The sequence below is a fragment of the Mesoplodon mirus genome (assembly GCF_964341445.2).
Source record: "Mesoplodon mirus genome assembly, chromosome: 1".
Classification (NCBI taxonomy): Eukaryota; Metazoa; Chordata; class Mammalia; order Artiodactyla; family Ziphiidae; genus Mesoplodon; species Mesoplodon mirus.
In genome coordinates this window covers 89,801,998-89,828,916 of record NC_138976.1, presented here as the reverse complement: position 1 = coordinate 89,828,916, position 26,919 = coordinate 89,801,998, and the positions used below count along the sequence as shown (strand labels likewise).

General features: G+C 42.1%; 2 long non-coding RNA genes across 3 annotated transcripts in view; both read left to right on the top strand.

The window, feature by feature from the left end:
* LOC309798861 overlaps positions 1-26,919 on the top strand; it is a 292,612-nt gene that overhangs the window by 188,187 nt on the left and 77,506 nt on the right. The gene's annotated exons all lie outside the window — the stretch shown is intronic.
* Positions 21,383-26,919, top strand: part of LOC309798847 — a 52,349-nt gene continuing 46,812 nt past the window's right edge. For both annotated transcript variants that reach the window (XR_014293238.1, XR_014293239.1), the window contains exon 1: positions 21,383-21,614. This is a non-coding gene — a long non-coding RNA (uncharacterized lncRNA). The remainder of the gene's footprint in view (positions 21,615-26,919) is intronic.

Below are 26,919 nucleotides of genomic sequence, written 5' to 3'. Positions count from 1 at the left end.
CACCTTGGGTTCTGAAGTGTTCTTGCCTTGAACACTGCTCTGAATGAAGTAATGAGAGAAGAACAATACCTCATTTCTTCTTTTTAATCAAAATGTCATGTCCTTGAAAGGAATTCTCCTTTAAAAGTTGACAGTCCACTCTTAACTTGCTTTGGGATGTATTTAGATATATTTGGGGAAGTCTAACACAAACTCAAAATTCTGGAAAGAAATAAACTCTCATTCTTAGTCTCTTTTCACTCAAAACAGCAAACTCACACAGCAACACTAGCTTAATCTTACTCAATTTCTAGGCATTTCCTTCTAATCCATAAAGAGCTCCTAAATTAGCATTATGTGTGCCATGTTAGATTACTTGGTATCCTAAATAAGATGATGGATGCCATATAAGGGCAGAGCCTATTGCTTAAATTATTTGAGCCTAGTATAAGTGTTGTATTACGATCATATTTGAGGTTCCTTAGTTAATCTAGGCAAAATATGGGATAAGCACTTCCGTGACTCTCTGATTTATATATTCAAATGGGGATTCTGTAGATTCTGTCACAAAAACAGACATGCAAGAGTACAGATTTGGAGCCCAGCCCCAAAAGGTATGTGGGGCTCTAGGTATTGATCATGAAGCAAAACACAGTTCCTTGCATGTGGTCGGTGCTCTGTAAATTTATGTTAACTTAATGACTGGGTTGAGACCAGGCTATGAAGGCCATACCACAGTAAATTATGTGTCAATTGAAATTTTGTGAATCAAATACCATCTTGAATGTGTAGTAAGAGCTTGTTATATTTAGGAACTTTGCCTGGAATTATCTGTAAAATGAATAGCTACTTCCTAATTTGCCTACTCTGTAAGTTTTACTTTTCAAAAAAATAATGTACTGTATTCCCCACACTATTCTCATTTATTTTGCCATTGGAAGTTTGTACCTCTTAATCTCCCTTACCTATTTCTCTCCTCCTCCCACCCCCTCCCCTCTGGCAACCACCTGTTTATTCTCTGTATCTGTAACTCTGATGCTGTTTTGTTAAATTTGTTCATTTGATTTGTTTTTAAGATTCCACATATAAGTGAAATCAAACAGTATTTGTCTTTCTCTATCTGACTTATTTCACTTAGCATCATACCCTCTAGGTCTATCCATGTTGCCTGAAATGGCAAGATTTCATTCCTCTTTTTTTTGAATTTTTGAATTTTAATTTATTTTTTTATATAGCAGGTTCTTATTAGTTATCTGTTTTATACATATTAGTGTGTATATGTCAATCCCAATCTCCCAATTCATCACACCACCACCACCATTGACCCACCCCCCGCCACTTTCCCTGTTTGGTGTCCATACATTTGTTCTATACATCTATGTCTCTATTTCTGCCCTGCAAACCAGTTCATCTGTACCATTTTTATAGGTTCCACATATATGCATTAATATACGATATTTGCTTTTCTCTTTCTGACTTACTTCACTCTGTGTGACAGTCTCTAGATCCATACACGTCTCTACAAATCACCCAGTTTCGTTCCTTTTTATGGCTGAGTAATATTCCATTGTATATATGTACCACACCTTCTTTATCCATTCATCTGTTGATGGGCAGTTAGGTTGCTTCCATGACCCGGCTATTGTAAATAGTGCTGCAATGAACATTGGGGTGCATGTGTCTTTTTGAATTATGGTTTTCTCTGGGTATATGCCCAGCAGTGGGATTGCTGGGTCATATGTTTTTTAAAGGAACTATTTTTAGTTTTTTAAGGAAACTCCATACTGTTCTCCATAGTGGCTGTATCAATTTACATTCCCACCAACAGTGCAAGAGGGTTACCTTTTCTCCACACCCTCTCCAGCATTTGTTGTTTGTAGATTTTCTGATGATGCCCATTCTAACTGGTGTGAGATGATACCTCATTGTAGTTTTGATTTTCATTTCTCTAATAATTAGTGATGTTGAGCAGCTTTTCATGTGCTTCTTGACCATCTGTATGTCTTCTTTGGAGAATGGGTTGTTTGTTTTTTTAATATTGAACTGCATGAGCTGTTTATATATATTGGAGATTAATCCTTTGTCTGTTGATTCGTTTGCAAATATTTTCTCCCATTCTGAGGGTTGTCTTTTCGTCTTGTTTGTACTTTCCTTTGCTTTGAAAAAGCTTTTAAGTTTCATTAGGTCCCATTTGTTTATTTTTGTTTTTATTTCCATTACTCTAGGAGGTGGATCAAAAAAAATCTTGCTGTGATTTATGTCAAAGAGTGTTCTTTCTATGTTTTCCTCTAAGAGTTTTATAGTGTACGGTCTTACATTTAGGTCTCGAATCCATTTTATTTTTGTGTATGGTGTTAGGGAGTGTTCTAATTTCATTCTTTTACATGTAGCTGTCCAGTTTGCCCAGCAACACTTATTGAAGAGGCTGTCTCTTCTCCATATGGTCATAGATTAGTTGACCATATGTGCATGGGTTTATCCCTGGGCTTTTTAACCTGTTCCATTGATCTATATTTCTGGTTTTGTGCCAGTATCATATTGTCTTGATTACTGTAGCTTTGTAGTATAGTCTGAAGTCAGGGAGTCTAATTCCTCCAGCTATGTTTTTTTCCCTCAAGTTTGCTTTGGCTATTCGGGGTCTTTTGTGTCTCCATACAAATTTTAAGATTTTTTGTTCTAGTTATGTAAAAAAATGCCACTGATAATTTGATAAGGATTGCACTGAATCTGTAGATTGCTTTGGGTAGTATAGTCATTTTCACAATGTTGATTCCTCCAATCCAAGGACATGGTATATCTTTCCATCTGTTTGTGTCATCTTTGATTTCTTTCATCAGTTTCTTATCATCTTCTGAGTACAGGTCTTTTACCTCCTTTGGTAGGTTTATTCCTAGGTATTTTATCTTTTTTGTTGCAGTGGTAAATGGGATTGTTTTCTTAATTTCTTTTTCTGATCTTTTGTTGTTAGCATATAGGAATGCAAGAGATTTCTGTGCATTAATTTTGTATCCTGTACTTTACCATATTCATTGATTACCTCTAGTAGTTTTCTGGTGGCATTTTTAGGATTCTCTATGTATAGTATCATGTCATCTTCAAACAGTGACAGTTTTACTTCTTCTTTTCCAATTTGTATTCCTTTTATTTCTTTTTCTTCTTTGATTGCCATGGCTAGGACTTCCAAAACTATGTTGAATAATAGTGGTGAGAGTGGACATCCTTGTCTTGTTCCTGATCTTAGAGGAAATGCTTTCAGTTTTTCACCATTGAGAATGATGTTTGCTGTGGGTTTGTCATATATGGCCTTTATTATGTTGAGGTAGGTTCCCTGTATGCCCACTTTCTGGAGAGTTTTTATCATAAATGGGTGTTGAATTTTGTTGAAAGCTTTTTCTGCATCTATTGAGATGATCATACGTTTTTTATTCTTCAGATGATTGTATGGTTTTTATTCCTTAATTTGTTAATATGGTGTATCACATTGAATGATTTACATATATTGAAGAATCCTTGCATCCCTTGGATAAATCCCACCTGATCATGGTGTATGATCCTTTTAATGTGCTGTTGGATTCTGTTTGCTAGTATTTTGTTGAGGATTTTTGCATCTATATTCAGCATTGATACTGGTCTGTAATTTTCTTGTTTTGTAGTATCTTTGTCAGGTTTTGGTATCAGGGTGATGGTGGCCTCATAGAATGAGTTTGGGAGTGTTCCTTCCTATGCAGTTTTTTGGAAGAGTTTGAGAAGGATGGATGTTAGCTCTTCTCTAAATGTTTGGTAGAATTCACCTGTGAAGCCATCTGGTCCTGAACTTTTGTTTGTTGGAAGATTTTTAATCACAGTTTCAATTTCATTACTTGTGATTGGTCTGTTCATATTTTCTATTTCTTCCTGGTTCAGTCTTGGAAGTTTACACCTTTCTAAGAATTTCTCCATTTCTTCCAGGTTGTCCACTTTATTGCCATAGAGTTGCTTGTAGTAGTCTCTTAAGATGCTTTGGATTTCTGCAGTGTCCATTGTAACTTTTCCTTTTTCATTTCTAATTTTATTGATTTGAGTCCTCTCCCTCTTTTTCTTAATGAGTCTGGCTAAAGGTTTATCAATTTTGTTTATCTTCTCAAAGAACCAGCCTTTAGTTTTATTGATCTTTGCTATTGTTTTCTTTGTTTCTATTTCATTTATTTCTGCTCTGATCTTTATGATTTCTTTCCATCTACTAACTTTGGGTTTTGTTTGTTCTTCTTTTTAGTTTCTTTAGGTGTAAGGTTAGGTTGTTTATTTGAGATGTTTCTTGTTTCTTAAGGTAGGCTTGTATTGCTATAAACTTCCCTCTTAGAACTGCTTTTGCTGCATCCCATAGGTTTTGGGTCATCATGTTTTCATTGTAATTTGTCTCTAGGAATTTTTTGATTTCCTCTTTGATTTCTTCAGTGATCTCTTGCTTATTTAGTAATGTACTGTTTAGCCTCCATGTGTTTGTATTTTTTATGTTTTTTTCCCTGTAATTGATTTCTAATCTCATAGAGTTGTGGTCAGAAAAGATGCTTGGTATGATTTCAATTTTGTTAAATTTACCAAGGCTTGATTTGTGACCCAAGATGTGATCTGTCCTTAAGAATGTTCCTTGTGGGCTTCCCTGGTGGCGCAGTGGTTGGGAGTCCGCCTGCCGATGCAGGGGACGCTGGTTCGTGCCCCAGTTTGGGAGGATCCCGCGTGCCGCGGAGCGGCTGGGCCCGTGGGCCATGGCTGCTGAGCCTGAGCATCCGGAGCCTGTGCTCTGCAGCGGGAGAGGCCACAGCAGTGAGAGGCCCATGTACCGCAAAAAAAAAAAAAAAAAAAAAAAAATGTTCCTTGTGCACTTGAGAAGAAAGTGTAATGTGCTGTTTTTGGATGGAATGTCCTATAAATATCAATTAAGTCCATCTTGTTTAATGTATCATTTAAAGCTTGTGTTTCATTATTTATTTTCATTTTGGATGGTCTGTCCATTGGTGAAAGTGGGTTGTGAAAGTCCCCTACTATGATAGTGTTACTGTCGATTGATTTCCCCTTTTATGACTGTTAGCATTTGCCTTATGTATTCAGGTGCTCCTATGTTGGGTGCATAAATATTTACAATTGTTATATCTTCTTCTTGGATTGATCCCTTGATCATTATGGAGTGTCCTTCTTTGTCTCTTGTAATAGTCTTAATTTTAAAGTCTATTTTATCTGATATGACAATTGCTACTCCAGCTTTCTTTTGATTTCCATTTGTATGGAATATCTTTTTCCATCCTGTCACTTTCAGTCTGTATGTGTCCCTAGGTCTGACGTGCGTCTCTTGTAGACAGCTTATATATGTGTCTTGTTTTTGTATCCATTCAGCCAGTCTATGTCTTTTGGTGGGAGCATTTAATCCATTTACATTTAAGGTAGTTATCGATATGTGTGTTCCCATTACCATTTTCTTAATTGTTTGGGGTTTGTTATTGTACGTCTTTTCCTTCTCTTGTGTTTCCTGCCTAGAGAAGTTCCTCCAGCATTTGTTGTAAAGTTGGTTTGGTGGTGCTGAATTCTCTTAGTCTTTGCTAGTCTGTAAAGATTTTAATTTCTATGTTGAATCTGAATGATATCCTTGCTGGGTAGAGTAATCTTGGTTGTAGGTTTTTCTCTTTCATCACTTTAAATATTTCCTTCCACTCCCTTCTGGCTTGCAGAGTTTCTGCTGAAAGGCCAGCTCTTAATGTTATGGGAATTCCCTTGTATGTTATTTGTTGCTTTTCCCTTGCTGCTTTTAATATTTTTTCTTTGTATTTAATTTTTGATAGTTTGATTAATATGTGTCTTGTTGTGTTTCTCCTTGGTTTTATCCTGTTTGGGACTCTCTGTGCTTCCTGGAATTGATTGACTATTTCCTTTCCTGTATTAGGGAAATTTTCAAGTATAATCTCTTCAAATGTTTTTTCAGTCCCTTTTTTTTTCTTCTTCTGGGACCCCTGTAATTCGAATGTTGGTGCGTTTAATATTGTCCCAGAGGTCTCTGAGACTGTCCTCAATTCTGTTCATTCTTTTTTGTTTATTCTGGTCTGCAGTAGTTATTTCCAATATTTTATCTTCCTGGTCACTTATCCGTTCTTCTGCCTCAGTTAATCTGCTATTGATTCCTTCTAGAGAATTTTTTATTTCATTTAGTGTTTTGTTCATCACTGTTTGTTTACTCTTTAGTTCTTCTAGGTCATTGTTAAACCTTTCTTGTATTTTCTCCTTTCTATTTCCAAAATTTTGGATCATCTTTACTATCAGTACTCTGAATTCTTTTTCAGGTAGACAGCCTATTTCCTCTTCATTTGTTTGGTCTGGTGGGTTTTTACCTTGTTCCTTCATCTGCTGTGTTTTTCTCTGTCTTCTCATTTTGCTTAACTCACTGTGTTTGGGGTCTTCTTTTCGCAGGCTGCAGGTTCGCAGTTCCCATTGTTTTTGTTGTCTGCCCCCAGTGGGTAAGTTTAGTTCAGTGGGTTGTGTAGGCTTCCTGGTGGAGGGCACTGGTGCCTGTGTTCTGGTGGATGAGGCTGGATCTTGTCTTTTTGGTGGGCAGGACCGCGTCTGGTGTTGTGTTTTGGGGTGTCTGTGAACTTACTATGATTTCAGGCAGCCTCTCTGCTAATGGGTGGGGTTGTGTTCCTGTCTTTCTAGTTGCTTGGCATAGGGTGTCCAACACAGTAGCTTACTGGTGGTTGAGTGGAGCTGGGTCTTCACGTTGAGATGGAGATCTCTGAGAGAGCTTTCACCATTTGATATTATGTGGGGCCAGGAGGTCTCTGGTGGCCCAATGTCCTGATCTTAGCTCTCCCACCTCAGAGGCCCAGGCCTGACACCCGGCTGGAGCACCAAGACCATGTCAGCCACACTGCTCAGAAGAAAGGGAGAAAAAAAAAAGAAAGAAAGAAAAATAAAGTTATTAAAATAAGAAATTAAAAATATATTATTAAAAATAAAAAGGTAATTAAAAAAAGACAGAAAGAAGAGAGCAACCAATACAAAAGAACAAATTCACCAATGACAACAAGCACTAAAAACTATACTAAAAAAAACCTCCAAAACCAGAAATGGACAGACAGACAGTAGGACAAATGGTGAAAGCAAAGCTATACAGACAAAATCACACAAAAAAGTATACACATACATACTCAGAAAAGGAGAAAAAGGAAAAAAAAAATATATATATATATAAAAGGCTTCCCTGGTGGTGCAGTGGTTGAGAGTCTGCTTGCCGATGCAGGGGACATGAGTTCATGTCCCTGTCTGGGAAGATCCCACATGCCGTGGAGCGGCTGGGCCCATGAGTCATGGCTGCTGAGCCTGCGCATCCAGAGCCTGTGCTCTGCAACGGGAGAGGCCACAACAGTGAGAGGCCCGTGTACTGCAAAAAAAAAAAAAAAAAAGGAAGAGAGCAACCAAATCAATAAACAAATCTACCAATGATGATAAGCTCTAAATACTAAATTAAGTTAGGCATAAAACCAGAAACAAATTAGATTCAGAAAGCAAACCCCAAGTCTACAATTGCTCCCAAAGTCTACTGCCTCAATTTTGGGATGATTCATTGTCTATTCATGTATTCCAGAGATGCAGGGTACATCAGGTTGATTGTGGAGCTTTAATCTGCTGCTCCTGAGGCTGCTGGGAGAGATTTCCCTTTCTCTTCTTTGTTCGCACAGCTCCTGGGGTTCAGCTTTGGATGTGGCCCTGCCTCTGTGTGTAGGTCGTCTGAGGGCATCTGTTCCCTGCCCAGACAGGACGGGGTTAAAGGAGCAGCTGATTAGGGGGATCTGGCTCACTCAGGCCGGGGGGCGGAGGGAGGGGTGCGGAATGGGGGGCGAGCCTGTGGCGGCAGAGGCCGGCGTGACATTGCAACAGCCTGAGGCATGACATGTGTTCTCTCGGGGAAGTTGTCCCTGGATCACGGGACCATGGCAGTGGCGGGGTGCACAGGCTCCTAGGAGGGGAGGTATGGATAGTGACCTGTGCTTGCATACAGGCTTCTTGGTGGCTGCAGCAGCAGCCTTAGCATTTCATGACTGTCTCTGAGGTCCGCGCTGATAGCCGCGGCTCATGCCTGTCTCTGGAGCTTGTTTAGTTGGTGCCCTGAATCCTGTCTCCTCGTGCATCCTGAAACAATGGTCTTTTGCCTGTTAGGCAGTTCCAGACTTTTTCCTGGACTCCCTCCTGGCTAGCCGTGGCGCACTAGCCCCCTTCAGGCTGTGTTCACGCCGCCAACCCCAGTCCTCTCCCTGGGATCTAAGCTTTGAAGCCCGAGCCTCAGCTCGCAGCCCCCACCCGCCCCGGCGGGTGAGCAGACAAGCCTCTCAGGCTGGTGAGTGCTGGTCGGCACCAATCCTCTGTGTGGTAATCTTTCTGCTTTGCTCTCTGCACCCCTGTTCCTGCACTCTCCTCTGTGGCCCCGAAGCTCCCCCCCACCCCGCCACCTGCCATCCCCACCAGTGAAGGGGCTTCCTAGTGTGTGGGAACTTTTCCTCCTTCACAGCTCCTTGCCCGAGGTGCAGGTCCTGTCCCTATTCTTTTGTCTCTATTTTTTCTTTTGCCCTACCCAGGTACATGGGGAGTTTCTTGCCTTTTGGGGAGTCTGAGGTCTTCCGCCAGCATTCAGTAGGTGTTCTGTAGCAGCTGTTCCTCATGGAGATGTAGTTTTGCTGTATTTGTGGGGAGGAAGGTGATCTGTACGTCTTACTCCTCCGCCATCCTGAAGCTATGTCTAATAGAGATTTTTGGTGTTTCTGCCTATAGACTTATTTTCAAGAATTTGTTCTTTGAAGTATAAATTGTTTATGTTGGTAGAATCATTGAGAATGATTCTCTGGCATCAGTATTTTTTATTCATCATGTCACAGGTGAAACTAATACATGGCCAAGGCTGTGAATCATTTTTCAGGCCAGTGGTTCTCAGATTTTTTGTGCATCAGGATCACCTGAAAGACTTGTTAGATTGGTGAGCCTGACCCCTGGAATTTCTGATTTAGTGGTTCGGGGTGAAGTCCCCCAAATTTCTAACAATTTACCAGGTGCTGCTGCTGCTGCTGCTGCTGGTCCGGGAGCTATCCTTTGAGAACTTGTGATTTAGGTTATAGAGATCCCTTGTCCTGAAGGAGGCTTTTTGACTCCTGAGATCTAGGTAAACATTTGCTTAAGGTTATCAAAATTCCATGCCCATAATTTTGACAAATTCTGGGGTGGGATCTATGTGCTCATGTTTCCTCCTGTCTTCTCTTGCCTCCTGGGCTCCTGCTCCCTTTCACATGATCAGTGTTACATCAGCCTCTTCTTCTAGTTCATTTGTGAGCAAAACAGATTTCAGCAGAAATGTTTCAGGTACCCTAGGAAGGGCTTATAGCACTTTCACAAGTTCTCCCACTGGCTCCCCAGTAGCCTTCTCACCTTGCTGGCTCCAGCCTTTCTCCATTTTTCTGTCGTCTCTCTTCTCTCCACTGTCTTCCTTACTCACTTGTCAGGAGGAAGAAAAATCCATCCTTGTCTATGAAAATTGGCAGAACTATTACATGTTATTCTGCAGATTCTTTTCTCCTGCAAGAGTCTATCAAGGTATTACCCCAGGGACTTCCCTGGTGTTCCAGTGGTTAAGAATCCGCCTTCCAATGCAGGGATGCAGGTTCGACCCCTGGTCAGGGAACTAAAATCCCACATGCCATGGGGCAGCTAAGCCTGTGTGCCACAACTACTGAGCTTGTGCACCTCAACTAGAGCCCGCATGCCACAAACTACAGAGCCCACGTGCTCTAGTGCCTGTACACCACAACTAGAGAAGAGAAAACCCTCTCGCCACAACTAGAGAGAAGCCCACACAACACAACAAAGAGCCCGCATGCCACAACTAAGACCCGATGCAGCCCAAAATGAATAAAGTTAAATAATAAATAAATAAATCTTTTTTTTTTAAATAAAGGTATCCCAAACTAAGATGGTTCCCTTCTGGGAGTAATTCTGGTGCCAGATATTAAGATAATGATTACTTTTACCTCATTATTATTAAATACACATCAAAATGATAACACTGTAACAATTATCTCGATTTATTTACTTTTACCATTTTTCTCAGAATCTCAGAATGAAACTCTGACATCTTTAAATGTTTACTTTTTCACTTTATTTTTATGGTATGGAAATTGTATTAGGTATGTTCATTGTGTGTGTTTCTGGAAGGTCCAGTTGTAGCCTCAGCCTGGTTGGGAAGGCAGGACCAGTAGGTGAGGAGCGATGGGGTGGGGTTAGTGGATATGCAGGGCCAAGGTAAATTTGAGGGTTGACTTTTTGTAAACTTTGTAAAAAGTGCATTTCACAATCTATTCTAATATCCTTTTGTCCTCTTCCTTCTTTCCAGGGTTTGCTCATTGGCTAACTATTGTCATATTAGTTTGGAATGTGTGAAATTCAGTTTCTGCAAGAATGTCATCCTGGATGTGGTTAAAAAACTTTGTAAGAACTGTCGACGGTAAGAGAATGTTGATTTTGCCCACTTCTGTGTTTTTCAGTCCCAAATGCCATTATGAAGTGAAGAGGAAACGTGATATTAGCTGTGCATTTGTTTGTGCTTTATAAATCCTCGTGGTTGTTTCCATTTTATTAACAGAGTTCTAGCAATCATTAAATATTTCCCAGAAAATAGCTTCTGGTAACTTTATTTAAGACTAGGGCTTCCAATAAACTTACCTAAGGAGACAAAAGACCTGTATGCAGAAAATTATAAGACACTGATGAAAGAAATTAAAGGTGATACAAATAGATGGAGAGATATACCATGCTCCTGGATTGGAAGAATCAATATTGTGAAAATGACTCTACTACCCAAAGCAATCTACAGATTCAATGCAATCCCTATCAAACTACCACTGGCATTTTTCACACAACTAGAACAAAAAATTTCAAAATTTGTTTGGAAAAACAAAAGACCCCGAATAGCCAAAGCAATCTTGAGAACGAAAAACAGAGCTGGAGGAATCAGGCTCCCTGACTTCAGACTATACTACAAAGCTACAGTAATCAAGACAGTGCGGTACTGGCACAAAAACAGAAATATAGATCAATGGAACAGGATAGAAAGCCCAGAGATAAACCCACGCACATATGGTCAACTTATCTTTGATAAAGGAGGCAGGAATGTACAGTGGAGAAAGGACAGCCTCTTCAATAAGTGGTGCTGGGAAAACTGGACAGGGACATGTAAAAGTATGAGATTAGATCATTCCCTAACACCATACACAAAAATAAGCTCAAAATGGATTAAGACTTAAATGTAAGGCCAGAAACTATCAAACTCTTAGAGGAAAACATAGGCAGAACACTCTGTGACATAAATCACAGCAAGATCCTTTTGGACCCACCTCGTAGAGAAATGGAAATAAAAACAAAGATAAACAAATGGGACCTAATGAAACGTCAAAGCTTTTGCACAGCAAAGGAAACCATAAACAAGACCAAAAGACAACCCTCAGAATGGGAGAAAATATTTGCAAATGAAGCAACTGACAAAGGATTAGTCTCCAAAATTTACAAGCAGCTCATGCAGCTCAATAACAAAAAAACAAACAACCCAATCCAAAAATGGGCAGAAGACCTAAATAGACATTTCTCCACAGAAGATATACAGACTGCCAACAAACACATGAAAGAATGCTCAACATCATTAATCATTAGAGAAATGCAAATCAAAACTACAGTGAGATATTATCTCACACCAGTCAGAATGGCCATCATCAAAAAATCTAGAAACAATAAATGCTGGAGAGGGTGTGGAAAAAAGGGAACACTCTTGCACTGATGGTGGGAATGTGAATTGGTACAGCCACTATGGAGAACGGTATGGAGGTTCCTTAAAAAACTAAAAATAGAACTACCATATGACCCAGCAATCCCACTACTAGGCATATACCCTGAGAAAACCATAATTCAAAAAGAGACATGTACCAAAATGTTCATTGCAGCTCTATTCACAATAGCCCGGAGCTGGAAACAACCTAAGTGTCCATCATCAGATGAATGGATAAAGAAGATGTGGCATATATATACAATGGAATATTACTCAGCCATAAAAAGAAACGAAACTGAGCTATTTGTAATGAGGTGGATAGACCTAGAGTCTGTCATACAGAGTGAAGTAACTCAGAAAGAGAAAGACAAATACCGTATGCTAACACATATATATGGAATTTAAGGGAAAAAAATGTCATGAAGAACCTAGGGGTAAAACAGGAATAAAGACACAGACCTACTTGAGAATGGACTTGAGGATATGGGGAGGGGGAAGGGTAAGCTGTGACAAAGCAAAAGAGAGGCATGGACATATATACAGTACCAAACGTAAGGTAGATAGATAGTGGGAAGCAGCCGCAGAGCACAGGGAGATCAGCTCGGTGCTTTGTGACTGCCTGGAGGGGTGGGATGGGGAGGGTGGGAGGGAGGGAGACGCAGGAGGGAAGGGATGTGGGAACAGATGTATATGTATGACTGATTCACTTTGTTATAAAGCAGAAACAAATAAATTAATTAATTAAAAAAAAAAAAAGACTAGGGCTTCCCTGGTGGCGCAGTGGTTGGGAGTCCGCCTGCCGATGCAGGGTCCGGAAGGATCGCACATGCCGCGGAGCGGCTGGGACCGTGAGCCATGGCCGCTGGGCCTGCGCGTCCGGAGCCTGTGCTCTGCAACGGGAGAGGCCACAGCGGTGAGAGGCATGCGTACCGCAAAGAAAAAAAAAAAAGACTAAACCAAGGTGACTCATAGCAGACCGCTGTGGCCTCCCCTCCCTTGGTCCTAGCTCCCACTTGCCTCCTTCCTGGGCTGCTCAGGTTATATGGGGCATGTAGGCTTGGCTGCTGCCCTGGAGGAACCCAGTGGCTAGGATTGGGTTGGGCTCAGTAAATTTTGTAAACAAACCAATAAATGTACCTAGGCCCTGAAAAATAGACCAAAAAAAAAAAAAAAGACGAAACCAAGCTTTCATGACATCTCAAATGTACTTTGGAATTCATAGAAAAGTTCAGAAAAAATATTTGGAAAAGTTAAATGAAATACCTTTCAGTTATTTTGGCCTCTGTCCTTGGAACACCATTTACGAGAATTATACAAGCTAAGGAAATAAAAAGATTTCAGGAGTCACCGGAGTTGAAGCTACCATTTCAAGTGTTCCATATTTCAAGAATTATTTTATTAGTCCTAGTCTACTCTCTGAGATCTGAGCTCTTTGTTTTTTTTGTTTGTTTGTTTTTTGTTTTTTATGGTACGCGGGCCTCTCACCGTTGTGGCCTCTCCCGTTGTGGAGCACAGGCTCCAGACGCGCAGGCTCTGCGGCCATCCGCGGCATGTGGGATCTTCCCGGACCGGGGCACGAACCCGTGTCTCCTGCATCGGCAGGCGGACTCTCAACCACTGCGCCACCAGGGAAGCCCTGAAATCTGAGCTCTTTGAATGAAATAAAATATTTTTGTAATAATCTTTCATGAAATGGGGGAATCCATAGAACAAATAGGGGAATACATAGAACAAATACTTGTATGTTGGGCCCTGGAACTTTTTAGGTTTCAAAACAAACAACATGTTGGAATAGTCTGGAATATTGGAAATCCCTTTTGCCAATTGTAAATATCTTATAAAAATTAACTAATAATTTGTTTATTACTGGAAGACGAATTGAGAGCTTAAAAGACAATGAAATACACATTATTTTAAAAAATCATCTCTAAAGGTATGGCATTCTCAACAAATGTGTTGGTGGGCAAGAATTCTATCTCATTGTATGGTGCAAATGTGACCTCTTTTTCTTTTTATAAAGCTAACTTTTCATTTTATTCACTCATCTTCTATAACATTAAAGACTTACAAATTAAGGAATACATGTAACAACATTAGAAATTCTTATTCTGTATTTCTAATTACTACATTAGTAAAAGATGAGTATCTTAGTTCATTGCTAAGCTGAGTCTCTTGGGTATTGGTGAAAAGAGCCTTATTTGAATATCTCATCCTTTGAATTCTGAATTATATAATGCTTTCCAGAGGCATAGGAATGGTTTTAGAATTTTATAGATCTCTTTCTGACTGATCTTTTGTCTCATTTTGTACTTCTGGGAATAGGAGCTTTAATCTTTTTTGGTCTAAAAAAAGGGATTAATATTTTAACATCTTATATAGAATTGGGAACAACTTTCATGTCACACAGAAATGTACATTTCTCCATTATTTTGCATGAATATAAATATATCTCTGATCTAACAGTGCACACACTGCATTCCCTAGAGCTAAAAGTAATTTGTGAGTATTTGAGATAAAATTCATAGGCTTCCCTAGGAAAAAATTCATTGTGGTCTTAGGACATGATCTGCCTACTGTTAGAATACAAGTTTTGGAAAAAGTTGAGTGTGTCCTGAGCAGCTGTAAAATAATTAGTAAATTGCTAACAAGGAAATATTGACATAATTATCATTCCAATATTATTGAGATTAAAATGAACATAGCTGCCTAATAGTTGTTTATAATTATTTATAATTTATAAATCCTGCCTACTGTCAAAAAGGCTTTGGGACTTTTTATGGTTAAACACACACACACACACACACACACACACACACATACAGCTGAGCAATTCACAATTATACAAAAAAAATTTGATCAGAAACCAACTAGAGAAAGAGCAGAAATGGAACCAAGGTCAAACTGAGTCCCTCAGTTTAACACTAAACGTAAGCTGAAATCACTGGCAGGGAAATAAGATGGGAAACATCATGAAACCTTGGTCCTTTTTGCTTTCTAAAAGGAGGCTTGGCAATTCTTCATTAAAGGGAAAGTTAATAAATTCTAAGCAGAATTTATCATAGGATTCTTCTAAATTGCTGAGGAACCAAAAAACTTAACAACCAGACAAAATTGCACAAGATTCGGGTCTGTTGGTATTTTCTTATTTTAAAAAATGTTAAATAAGTTACCATTAATAAAATTTGTGCATTCTTCCTTTATCCTATCACCATTCCCTTGTGATGACTTTAATTCTTCTCCTGTAAGTTGAATTATTATGTTTTTATTGGGTTTGAAGAGTTTTTAGAGGCACCGAAGCTACCTTCAGGGTAGAAGAATGGTTTGAAATTAAGACGATTCTTTGCCAATGCATTACCTTCCTTCACATCTTCAAACAGAGCAGGGTTAGCAAACTTTCTCTGTAAAGGGCCAGGGAATAAATATTTTAGGCTTTTCAGGTCATATGTATCTGTTGCAGCTGCTCAGCTGTGCTCCTGTAGCGTGAAAGTGAATCGGCAAGACTGTGTTCGAAAAAATCTTTATTTATGGACAGTGATTCTCTCTCACAGCAGGGCCTAATACCGTTTCCTTTGGAACACAGGTGGTCTTTAACTTCAGACATTCTCACTATTCCTTCACTTATGGGACAGATTAAAAATATATATCTGGGGCTTCCCTGGTGGCGCAGTGGTTGAGAGTCCGCCTGCCGATGCAGGGGACGCGGGTTTGTGCCCCATTCCGGGAAGATCCCACATGCCGCAGAGCGGCTGGGCCCATGAGCCATGGCCGCTGAGCCTGCGCATCCGGAGCCTGTGCTCCACAACGGGAGAGGCCACAACAGTGAGAGGCCCGCGTACCGAAAAAAAAAAAAAAATATATATATATATATATATATATCTGTTTTCTCAAGTTTGATGGCATCTCCTTTGAGAAACAAAGTACAAGTCAAGGTTACTTTAAAGACTTTCCATGCATTTAACATGCTTAGAATCTAGGCTCAACTGTATCTCCTCCACATAATCTATGGCCTTGTCTTTTCTTTTTTTATATTGAAGATTCTCCATCTTTGCAGCTGTACCATCACTTCTGACCTGTGCAAAATAAAAGAAGCTTACGAAAGAGTCAAAGTATTTCACAACACGTCTGCCCTTACCTGCTAACGTTTTCAGGAAAATAGCATTTCTAGCAACAAAGACTTTGAAAATATACTTAAATATGCCCAGAAGTTTTCCCAATTAAAATAAGATATAAGATTTTTTGAAGTAACCTTATTTTATTCAGTATTTTGAGTCATAGATTGATCAGTAATACAGACATCAGGCTTCCCTGGTGGCGCAGTGGTTGAGAGTCGGCCTGCCGATGCAGGGGACACGGGTTCGTGCCCCAGTCCGGGAAGATCCCACATGCCGTGGAGCGGCTGGGCCCGTGAGCCATGGCCTCTGAGCCTGCGCGTCCAGAGCCTGTGCTCTGCAATGGGAGAGGCCACAGCAGTGAGAGGCCCGCGTACTGAAAAAAAAATAAAAAAATAAATACAGACATCACTTTAAGTTCTGCCAGCTATAGATATAAATTATTTTAAAATTTAGATGGAGATAGGTAAGCAAGAGGTAACTGCACATGAAATTTTGACATCATACAAAAATAATGCATTTTGCATGCCAAACATCTCTGTCCTCTCCACCCCTCTAAATAATGATAAAGTGTAAAAGTACAGAATTTTAAGTGTTTGTATTTTCTTGCTTGCTTGTGATGCATTTAAATTTTTACCTGAGATTACTATGGTACATTACAATCTACTTTTCTTCAGTTACTCAATGTATTATGAGACAAGAATAAGTTGGATAACTCTGAAAGGAATATTTATTCTCTTATAACTCACAAATATTTAATTGTATACACTCTGGTTTTGTATGTACTACAGTGTACTACAGCAATGTCAGATGTGTTGATTTCAGCAGGACTTGTGTCAGGGCATTGCAGTGACTTCTAGGTAGCCCATGTATTCCATAGGGCCCTTTCACAAACTGCAGACAATGCCACGCCCTTAGACTTGAGTTACTGTGGAGAATATTTCATGCCAAGGAAATAGTTGTGCACTGCCTTTAGCTGTTTCTGGATGCTAAAATAGAAAATAAATGCCTCCTATTTCTTTTTTCTCCTCTCTTTCCTCTAATTTTTCAAAATAGTGAAGATAGATTATGTAACCTTTGCCTTCCCCTGAGTAGGGATATTCAAAAGCATTCCTCGGTACCTTGTGAGGTACTTTAAACACTTAAAAAAGCAACCCAATAGGACTCCTTTAAGAATCTTTTTATAAGCTGAAGAGTCCTTTCAAAAGGTGAGTGATTCCTCAATAGAACAGACTACAAAGTCCAGAAATAAACTCAAATACGTACAGGAATTTAGTATATGCCAAAGGTGGTATTTAAATCCATGGCGAAGAGATTGTTGTATAAATGGTGTTGAGACAACTAGGCAGAAATTCAGAAAAAAATAAAGTTGAATCTACAACTCACACCTGACCCAAAATAAATTCCAGATGAATCAGAGTTTTTGTTTATGTTTTTGTTTTTGCGGTACGCGGGCCTCTCACTGTTGTGGCCTCTCCCGTGGCGGAGCACAGGCTCCAGACGCACAGGCTAAGCGGCCATGGCTCATGGGCCCAGCCACTCCGCGGCATGTGGGATCCTCCTGGACCGGGGCACGAACCCGTGTCCCCTGCATCAGCAGGCGGACTCTCAACCACTGCGCCACCAGGGAAGTCCTGAATCAGTGTTTAAACGTGAAAAATAAAACTGTGAAAAAGACTAAGAAAAAAGCATTCCTGTGGCCTGAGCTGACATAGTACATGGTAAGCAATGTCCTTGTAAGTGACAGGTCATAATAAAATTGTGGAAACTTTGGTAGGAAAAGCAGGATCCAACTCTTCCCCTAAGGCTGGGAAATGGTTTGGTTAGGGAGAAGTGAAAAAAGCTAAAGGATGTTCAGTATTTACATTTTGTCATGACAATAAGGAGCTATCAAGTTAGTCATGTAATCAAGTGTGGCATATTTGGGGGACAGGAGGAGCCCTGATGGAGACTAAAGCAGAAATGTTTGTATATACAGTATAAGGTGGGACCAGATTGTACAGGATTTTGTATGCCCAGATGAAGAGCTTACCCTTGGTTCTCTTTTTACTGAGACACCTCTAGGGGTTGATGAGCTTGGGTGCAGGCTTTAGCAACCTCAGGACTACTGACATTTTTATTTATTTATTTATTTATTTTGCGGTACGTGGGCCTCTCACTGTTGTGGCCTCTCCCATTGCGGAGCACAAGCTCTGGACTCTCAGGCTCAGCGGCCATGGCTCATGGGCCCAGCCGCTCTGTGGCATGTGGGATCTTCCCGGACCGGTGCACGAACCCGCATCCCCTGCATCAGCAGGCGGACTCTCAACCACTGTGCCACCAGGGAAGCCCAGGACTACTGACATTTTAGACCAGATTTTTTTGTTATGGGTGGCTGGGCCTGTACATCATAGGATGTTTAGCAGCATCCCTGGCCTATACCTACTAGATACTAGCATCTCCCCCTTTTCAAATTGTGACAACCAAAAATGTCTCCAGATATTGCCAAATGTCTCCTGGGGAACAAAATTACCACTGATTGAGAAACACTAAGCTCCAAAATGACAGAATAATTGGTGTTTAAGAAGGACTGTCCAGCTGTGGTTGTGTAGAACGAACAGGAGGTTGGCAGGACAGAAGCCTGAGAGAATGTGTTAGAGGCTAAGTATGGTATATTATCATAGTAAGGGCCTCCAGTAAAGTACATCTCCCTGTATTCACGACCTTGTATAATCCCCTCCTCCACCGACTTAGAGCTTGGCCATGTGACTTCCTTTGATCCATGGAATAGCAACAAACATGACCCAAGCTGAGGCTTGAAAAGCATTTGTGCATTGGTCCTAAACCTCTTGGAGCACTGCCACCATGTGACAAAGCTGGTGTGAGCCTCCTGAGGACACGTGTCCAGCTAACAGCCAGCACCAACTTCCAGACGTATGGGTGAGGCACTCTTAAGACCAAGCAGCCACAGTAAAGCTACCGTGACGATATGGTCCCAGGCAAGCCAGCAGAAAAACCACCTACCTGAGCCCTGCCCAAGTTGATGGCAGTGAGATTATGCTGCTATTTTAAATCACTAGGTGTTTGTTGTGTTGTTATGATAACTGGAGTAGATTAAAATCAGTGGAAATGAGAAGGTGTGTACACAGACGTTTGGAATAATCCATGTTTCTTGATGACTCCTCAGTGAAGGGGCTTATTGAAAGGACAAAGCAGGTCAAAGAATATAAGAATTTCGAATTGAGTGCAAAGGTCAGTGTGAGTTAAGGAAGGAAGTTGCAAGAGCAGTCTTCAAGAAAGCATTTCTGGCAAAGCAGTTAAAAATATTAACATGTATTTTGAAAAATACAGATATTTATTAATTGCTATCAGAATGATAATAATAATATTTCAAAGATTCAGTTTAATAAGTATATCTGAAAAGCTTTAAAGGCATTACCGAGGTAATAAGTGGGATTACCGAGGCCACTTTTTACTTTATATGGAAAAATCAGTCTTTAGAATAAACAGGAAAGCACATAAACCCAAAATCAATAACAATTTTTTTGCACTAATAATAAAATTCATTCCAATGTATTAGTTATCTACTTGTACAGAACTATATTCACTTAGCAATTAGATTGCTAAGACCAGGGCTTATTAATAGAATGCCTTTCAGGGCTTCCCTGGTGGCGCAGTGGTTGAGAGTCCGCCTGCCGATGCAGGGGACACGGGTTCGTGCCCCGGTGCGGGAAGATCCCACATGCTGCGGAGCGGCCAGGCCCGTGAGCCATGGCCGCTGAGCCTGTGCGTCGTCCAGAGCCTGTGCTCCGCAACGGGAGAGGCCACAACAGTGAGACGCCCGCGTACCGCAAAAAAAAAAAAAGAATGCCTCTCATAAATTACTAGTTAAATTTACAGATGGCAAATATCAGTGGCATTTACAGCTTGACGGATGCTGTGAGTGTTGACCTTATTTATTGTACTATTCAAGAAGAAACAGTTCTTCGGATGTTTAGCATTTAGCTTTCTGTTTAAGAACATCAGCTTGAAGAAATGTGTCAGTCAAATCCTCTAGTTTTATGACACTGAAAACAAAGTAATAAGCAATAGAGAGGATTCAGAATGAGAATAAATGGAATACAGTCATTACTAAAAGAAATGGAAATAAATAAAAAAATCTAAAAAGTGGAGGGAACTGATGTGATAAAGTAAAAATAACCCAAATGCATTTTCACAAGCTATGAGAATCACCAAAGGGAACATATACATAAGTCATAGGACAAAGTGAGGGTCTCTTGAAAATAAGACGAGGTTTTTTTTTAAAAAAAAAAAGGATAAAAATGGATGAATTTTAAAGATCTTATACCCATTAAGCAGCCAGTATTAAGGAAACAACAGTACTGTTGAAATTAAGATCAAAGGGTAACATACATCTGCACATATAATTTCCATAAGATTTGTTTAAAAGCTACCTCAGTCCTTGTTTAAATATTGCTGCCCGTCAAGGATTTTGGTTATTAATTTTCTCAGGTTTTGGAGACAAGAACTGTGAAGAATTATTTGGATTTGAGGATCTGGAAGATCTATGTGATTCCTAATGTGCATTAACTAGTTGGATCTTAATGTTGGACGGACATGCATTAAAGAAAGCCAGTAAAATCAGAGAATGGGGGTCTTCTGGTAAATCTTGTATATACAGAAGTTTACCAATTTTCCGGAATCGGAAAAGAATAAAATACACATAACGTTAACCAGTTTGGAATCCTACCCCTACTTTCCTTTCCCCTTTCTGTCCAGTTAGTTAGCTCCCTACGCTCCTGCCAGCTCTTGATTGACCCGAGTAAACACTGTTTACGCCGAAGAGCCTACTGCCTCACTCCCAGCTCCGGCCGGGCCCCCCAACTCCAAGAGCCCCAAACCCAGGCTCCAGAGCTCTGCACGGGAAGCACAGCCGGGATCCCGGAGGCGTGGGAACCGGAGCTGGGCGCTCCTTCTCCCAGGCTGGGCAGAGCCAGGCCCCGCCGGGAAGGCGCGTGCGGCCGCGCCGGGGTCTCAGTCGCGGGCGGGCATTTTTGCGCGGGGTCAGGGGCGCGCTGGCACCGCTCCAGGGCTGGCAGAACGCGAAGCCGCGTCGGAGCGCGCCATTACGACCCACCCAGGCGCCTCGCCCCGCCCGGAGGTTCTCGCCAGTGGCCAAACCAGCCCGAGTCGCCGAACTTGCCGCGGCTCCCGGGGGCAGCAGGTGGCTCCGGACTCCCCGCTGTCGCCACAGCCGGGGCGGACCGCGTGCCCCGTCGCGCCGCGGAGCCCTTTCGGTTGGCCCCACCAGGCGGGACGGAGGCGGACGGGGACCTGGAGGAGCTGACCGGACTGCCCTCCGTCTTCGTTGCCTGCGAACCGCTCAGGGCAGCTGGAGCGCAAGAAGTTCAGCACGCTGTGGGCGGAGCTGCGCATGCTCTCTGCCGACGCTGAGGCCGGCTCCGGAGGCTGGAAGCCGACTGCGACTGCGCCTCACCTTCCAGGAGTTCGCTCTCGGCTTCCGCTGGGCCGGCCGCGGGGGACGGCGCCTTGGCTGGGGGTCGCAAGAACCAGGCGGGGTCCGACCCCGGGGACAGCGAGGAGGACGAGGGCGACAAGGACGCGGCGGCGGCTCTGGCCGCCTCCTGGGACGTGGCGAGCCCTGGATAGGCTTGGCAGGACTTCCAGGCACGACTCTGGGACGAGGCCAAGTTCATCCCCAGGTGCGTGTGTAGTTTGGAGGGCGGGAGGTGGTGGTGGTGTTTCCTGTCCTCCCAGGGGCGCTGCCATCTCTCCTCCTTACACTGCGGAGTGTGCAGCCCGCCTAGTCTCTCTCTGAGTTCCTTTTTCTCCCTTCACCGACTCGCTTTAACTTCCCCAAGACGAGATGCCCTAGCGTTAAGGAAAGGGAATGCGTTCAGAGTCAGAGTTTGGGGAGAAAGTTTTACTTGCTCATATCTGAGCCCTGCAAAGGGCACTTTGTTAGTTATACAGGCCAAAGTGAAATCCGCAGCGTCCGGAGAATCTTCCCAGACACTGATTTAGGAGCGCTCCCACTTCTCAACGACTTGATTATGGCACCTTGTACTCCAGGCCTCCTGGATGCACCTGAGCGGCACCTGAGCCGTGACCCGGGCTGTTAGCCAGTTTGGCTTTCGCTATAGCAGTTTTTGTACTCCCTGTTTTCCTGCTACTACATAGAAAACAAGACATTGTTGTGCATTTATATTGCAAACAAATATTCATGGATGCCTACTACTTTACAAGCTCATTTGTTTGATTTTCAGAATTAAACAGGGTCGTAGACTTTCTTATCTCTGGTTGCTGGAGAAATGTATGCGCACGCACACGTTGAGCATTTGACTGAGGCAAGGGCATAACAGGAATTCATCTCTCTCCTCTAATCAGAGCTGAAGCTTTTCAGAGTTTTCTCCGTTCCATTTGTAGTGATAGCGAGTGTCATTTGTGGACTGATTCACGTTGATAAATTAACTTAGAGCCCCGCATTCTTAGAAACAGAAACACAAGGGTCCAGCTGGCACTGGAACCACAATGGGTTTGTGCATGGGCACGGGTTGTGCCACAGTAGCCAGACCAGGGACAGACCCAGGGTGGGTGCATCTAGTGTAGCAGGGGTCAGTGTGATTGGTGACCTGCCAGACAGGGCTAGGGTGGGATTCGTTCAGGTGCCAAAATTGGACCCATGCTGTCGGCTGTTTCATGTGATTTGCACCTTTTCTACACACACAGTGTTGAAGAGGACTCTTTTGTTGAATAATTTAGAAGCAAGAAATTTAATGGAGAAGGAACCAAAACTGACCTGTATATGGGTTGTCAAAATGGTTTACTTCAGCATGTCTGTACAACTATAAAGACGATGGCTAAAATAGAGAGGAAAAGAGCAACAGTTGAACACCAATCCCACTTCACTAGATTTTTTAAAACACATAGCTACAAGTACACAGAGGCATGGTTTCAGCATTGGTCGGCGTTTCCTTTACATTTCCCTTTCTTGGGTTCCACTTTAGGGCTTTTCCCTCTGATCATCTTCTTTTGTAATAGTGCAGTTGCTTCATAAACCCACTTTACCTACATGATGTGGTGCTTTGCAAGATGAGAACGGAAGAGAGGAGAGGTGGACGCAAAGAGAGAAATAAACACAGAGAGTGATCTGGAGACACAGAGGGAGAGGGACAGGGTGAGAGGCGGCAGAAGACGAGCAGACGGATGGAGAGACACTGACTGATTGATTAGATAGTGCCTCAGTTTCCCTTCTCTTCCCACTCAATGAGAACGGCCCCGAGGCAGCTTGAGATGCGAGAGTTAAATCAGCTCTTCTCTGGTTGATCTCAGCTCTTGAGTATCTTCCAAATGTGAGCATCTGGGTGCTTTGGACTGTGTTTGTAGTGTTTGAAGATAAATATATTTTTTTCACTCTTATGGCCAGTAATATCTTGTGCTCTCCAAGGAGATAAAGATTTGTTTCAGCCTTGAGGCACGATGGTGGGTTGAGCCTCGGTCCTGGAAGAGTGTTTTTTTTTTTTAATACAGTCTTTATTTATTTATTTTAAAAATGTATTTATTTTTATTTATTTATTTTTGACTGCATTGCATCTTCGTTGCTGCTCTCGGTCTTTCTCTAGTCGCGGCAAGAGGGAACTAATCTTCGTTGTGATGCACGGGCTTCTCCTTGTGGTGGCTTCTCATTGTCGTGGCTTCTGTTGTTGCGGAGCACAGGCTCTAGAGCACAGGCTCAGTAGCTGTGGCATGCGGGCTCAGTAGTTGTGGCTCGTGGGCTCTAGAGCGCAGGCTCAGTAGTTGTGGTGCTTCGTGGCATGTGGGATCTTCCCGGACCAGGGCTTGAACCCCTGTTCCCTGCATTGGCAGGCGGATTCTTAACCACTGCGCCACCGAGTGTTTTTGACTGAGTGTAATACTTTCCTTTGGCACTGGCTTTGGGGCCTATCAGTGTGCTAGCCACAGCCTTTCCAGAGATTCTCTGCCTTTTATGCATTCAGAACTGGAGATATATAGAGACAGATGCATAAAGATCTATCCATCTATCTATATCTTTATCTGTATCTCTCTCTATATATCTTTATTTTCTAATTGTTGCTGGCTTGTTGCTTTTTGTTTTTTCCCTTCAATATATCCTCTGTCACAATTATGTGTGTCATTACTGCTGAGTGGGAGAAGCCTACCTGTCTGTGAAAAGCACAGCCTACCTTGAACCTTCCAAACCTTGTGCCTGGGCCTGGCAGGAATCTGTGTGTGGCTTAGTTTTTCTGAGCTCTGCTTGCTGGTGGTGACCCCTTCTGGTTCTGATATTTGAGTTTTATCTCAAGATAGTAATTTCTTTTTGGCCTCGTGGCCCCAGAAAGGTATCCTGGCTTTCCCATCCTTAGAGGACTACCAGTGTTGGCCACTGGGACAGTGGCCTGCTCTGACCCTCAGATCTCACTGTTTGTTACGAGCTTTGCTGTCAGATTTTGATGAGAGCTTGTTTACTCTGCCTTATGGTGTGGACAAAAAGAGAAAGGCTTAGGGGCTTCCCTGGTGGCGCAGTGGTTGAGAGTCCGCCTGCCGATGCAGGGGACACGGCTTCGTGCCCCTGTCCGGGAAGATCCCACATGCTGTGGAGTGGCTGGGCCCGTGAGCCATGGCCGCTGAGCCTGCGTGTCCGGAGCCTGTGCTCCGCAACGGGAGAGGCCACGACAGTGAGAGGCCCGCGTACCGCAAAAAAAAAAAAAAAAAACAAAAAAACAAAAAAACCTAGGAGTTTCTAACACCTGAAGGACCTGGGATGCAGTATAATAAATGGAAAAATACCTCTGGTCACATCCTCGGACTATGGACATTTCATGTCAAGAATGTTTCTCCAATCAGGGGCCCTTTGGGTCTTGTATGCTTGGGAGTCTTAGAAGACTTAATATTTTTGTGTTCATTTTATGTTATCATTATATGATAATATAAAACAAATTATTTGGAGCACATTTGCAATCACCTGGATGACCGCTGCATGACAGATTTGGCTACAGCACTTCAAAACCTGCCTCTTTGTTTCAGACTGGTTACGCGGCACCCACAGCACCACTTGTCATGGGCGGATGAGGAGGGCACAGCAGTGGGCTTCGTGTGAGTGATGTGTCCGTGTAAAATGAACTGATTGACAACGTAGAGTGTTGGAGTCTCTGTGTTCTCAATGGAAAAGTGATGGGGAATGGGGTTTTGATCTTGTAAATGTAACTCAACAGCGCAGCACACAAGCTGCCAGTGCCTACTGACATTAGCTGTGGGGATGTAGTTTCAGTGGAAGTGCATCCCTTGCTGGATTAAATGAATGTTGTTGATTATCATTCCATTGATTTTCAAACGTGTGTTGGGCACATTAATGTTTTGGAACTATAAGTATAATCAGTTTATATCTGTTTATGTTTGTTCATAGTTCGTAACATGATATAGACAATATTTATGTCAACTCTGCAATCCATAGGAGATATTTTCTTTAATAAGGTCTACGTGTTAGTCAAGTGTGAGAAATACTGTTCTAAAGGGACTTGAACTCCTCAAGAACTATAAAAGATTGAAAACATTAGTTTCTCCATTTTTCATTGCTTATTGATCTTGTCCATCATTTAAATTGAGGGCAAAAATATTGTGGAAGAAGTTCATCTTAAATTGGTCCCAGTCTTAAGGATCATGTTTGCCATTTGCCCACAGAAGAAACTCTTCTTGCTTTTTTCCTATGTCATTCATTTTAATTACTTCATTTAAAAAAGATTTTTTTTTGTATCCACATGTGCCTGGGACTGTGCTAGGAACTGGGTGCTTAAAAATCATATCCAGTCAAAAATCCAAGTTTCTTGGCCAGCTGCTCTCTCTCCAGAGGCACCAGTGAGTGTAATGAATGGGAAGAACCATGAGGTGGATGGTCTGGGTCCAGGTCTCACTGGGGGTCGGAAATCAAGCACACCTACTAAATTCAGGCAGTTTTTTCCTCTCTTCAGTAGAGACGTTATCTCCACTTATCTTGTGTGGTGATGATACAGTTTCAACCAGAGAGATTCTAGGTCCTGGTCAGATTATCTTCAGGTTCCCATCTTCACCATCCCGTGGGCTGTGACTGATGTCACGGAGAGGGGCTCACAAACTCAGAGGCCTCCGCGGCCAGGCAGGTAACACTGACCCAATAGAATGGAGTTGGGGCCCAGTAGCAGCCTCTGCTTTATCTGCTGGGGGGACGGACAGATGCTGACAGGCAGGATGTAGGCCCAGTGTTGCCAGCGATGCCAGCTTATAAAAGATGGTGAAACATCCGGCTTTTAAGTAGAAATTTCTAATTTTGCATACTCCGTGAGGTGGGAAAGATACCATTTCCAGTTTGCAACCCCTGTTTCCTACCTGTGAATATGCCCTGGTAAATTCAAGTGTCAGTTGTGATCCTGCTTTGAAGATCCGTGAACATGTGGTTCCATGTGCCCTTAGACCTTTAATCATGTTACTTCTTCCCCTTTCAAGTTTGTGGGATCATATTTTGACCCAAAGCTAGTCTATCTTTACTCTCTTTTTTGCTCTAGGATATTCTTGTCATTTCAGAGTTACCTTGTTCAGGCTCAACAGGTGGTGCTGTACAATATTTTCTACCTCCAGGTTATGCTGCCCTGATAGGTGTGTCCTTGGGGGAGGTGGGCTGAGCTCTGAAAGCACTGAGATATCCAGAACACCTCTTCCCCTGATGTCTTTCCTTCTCTTCATTTGAAGCTGGAAGTACCTGTCTGTCACAGTTTTAAGACAGGTAAAAAATCAATTGGAATGGAATGATTTCTGATCAAAAATAAGGGAATTTAGTGATGAGAGGTCATATTTTCTGGTACCACAATGGTGTTTCCTTTCATTGCTGGAATATTTTGTCCTTCAGGCAAAAAATTTTTGAGGAGATACGAAGACGCTCAACATCACTAATCATCAGAGGAATGCAGATCAAAACCACAGTGAAATATTGCCTCATACCTGTTATGATGGCTGTTA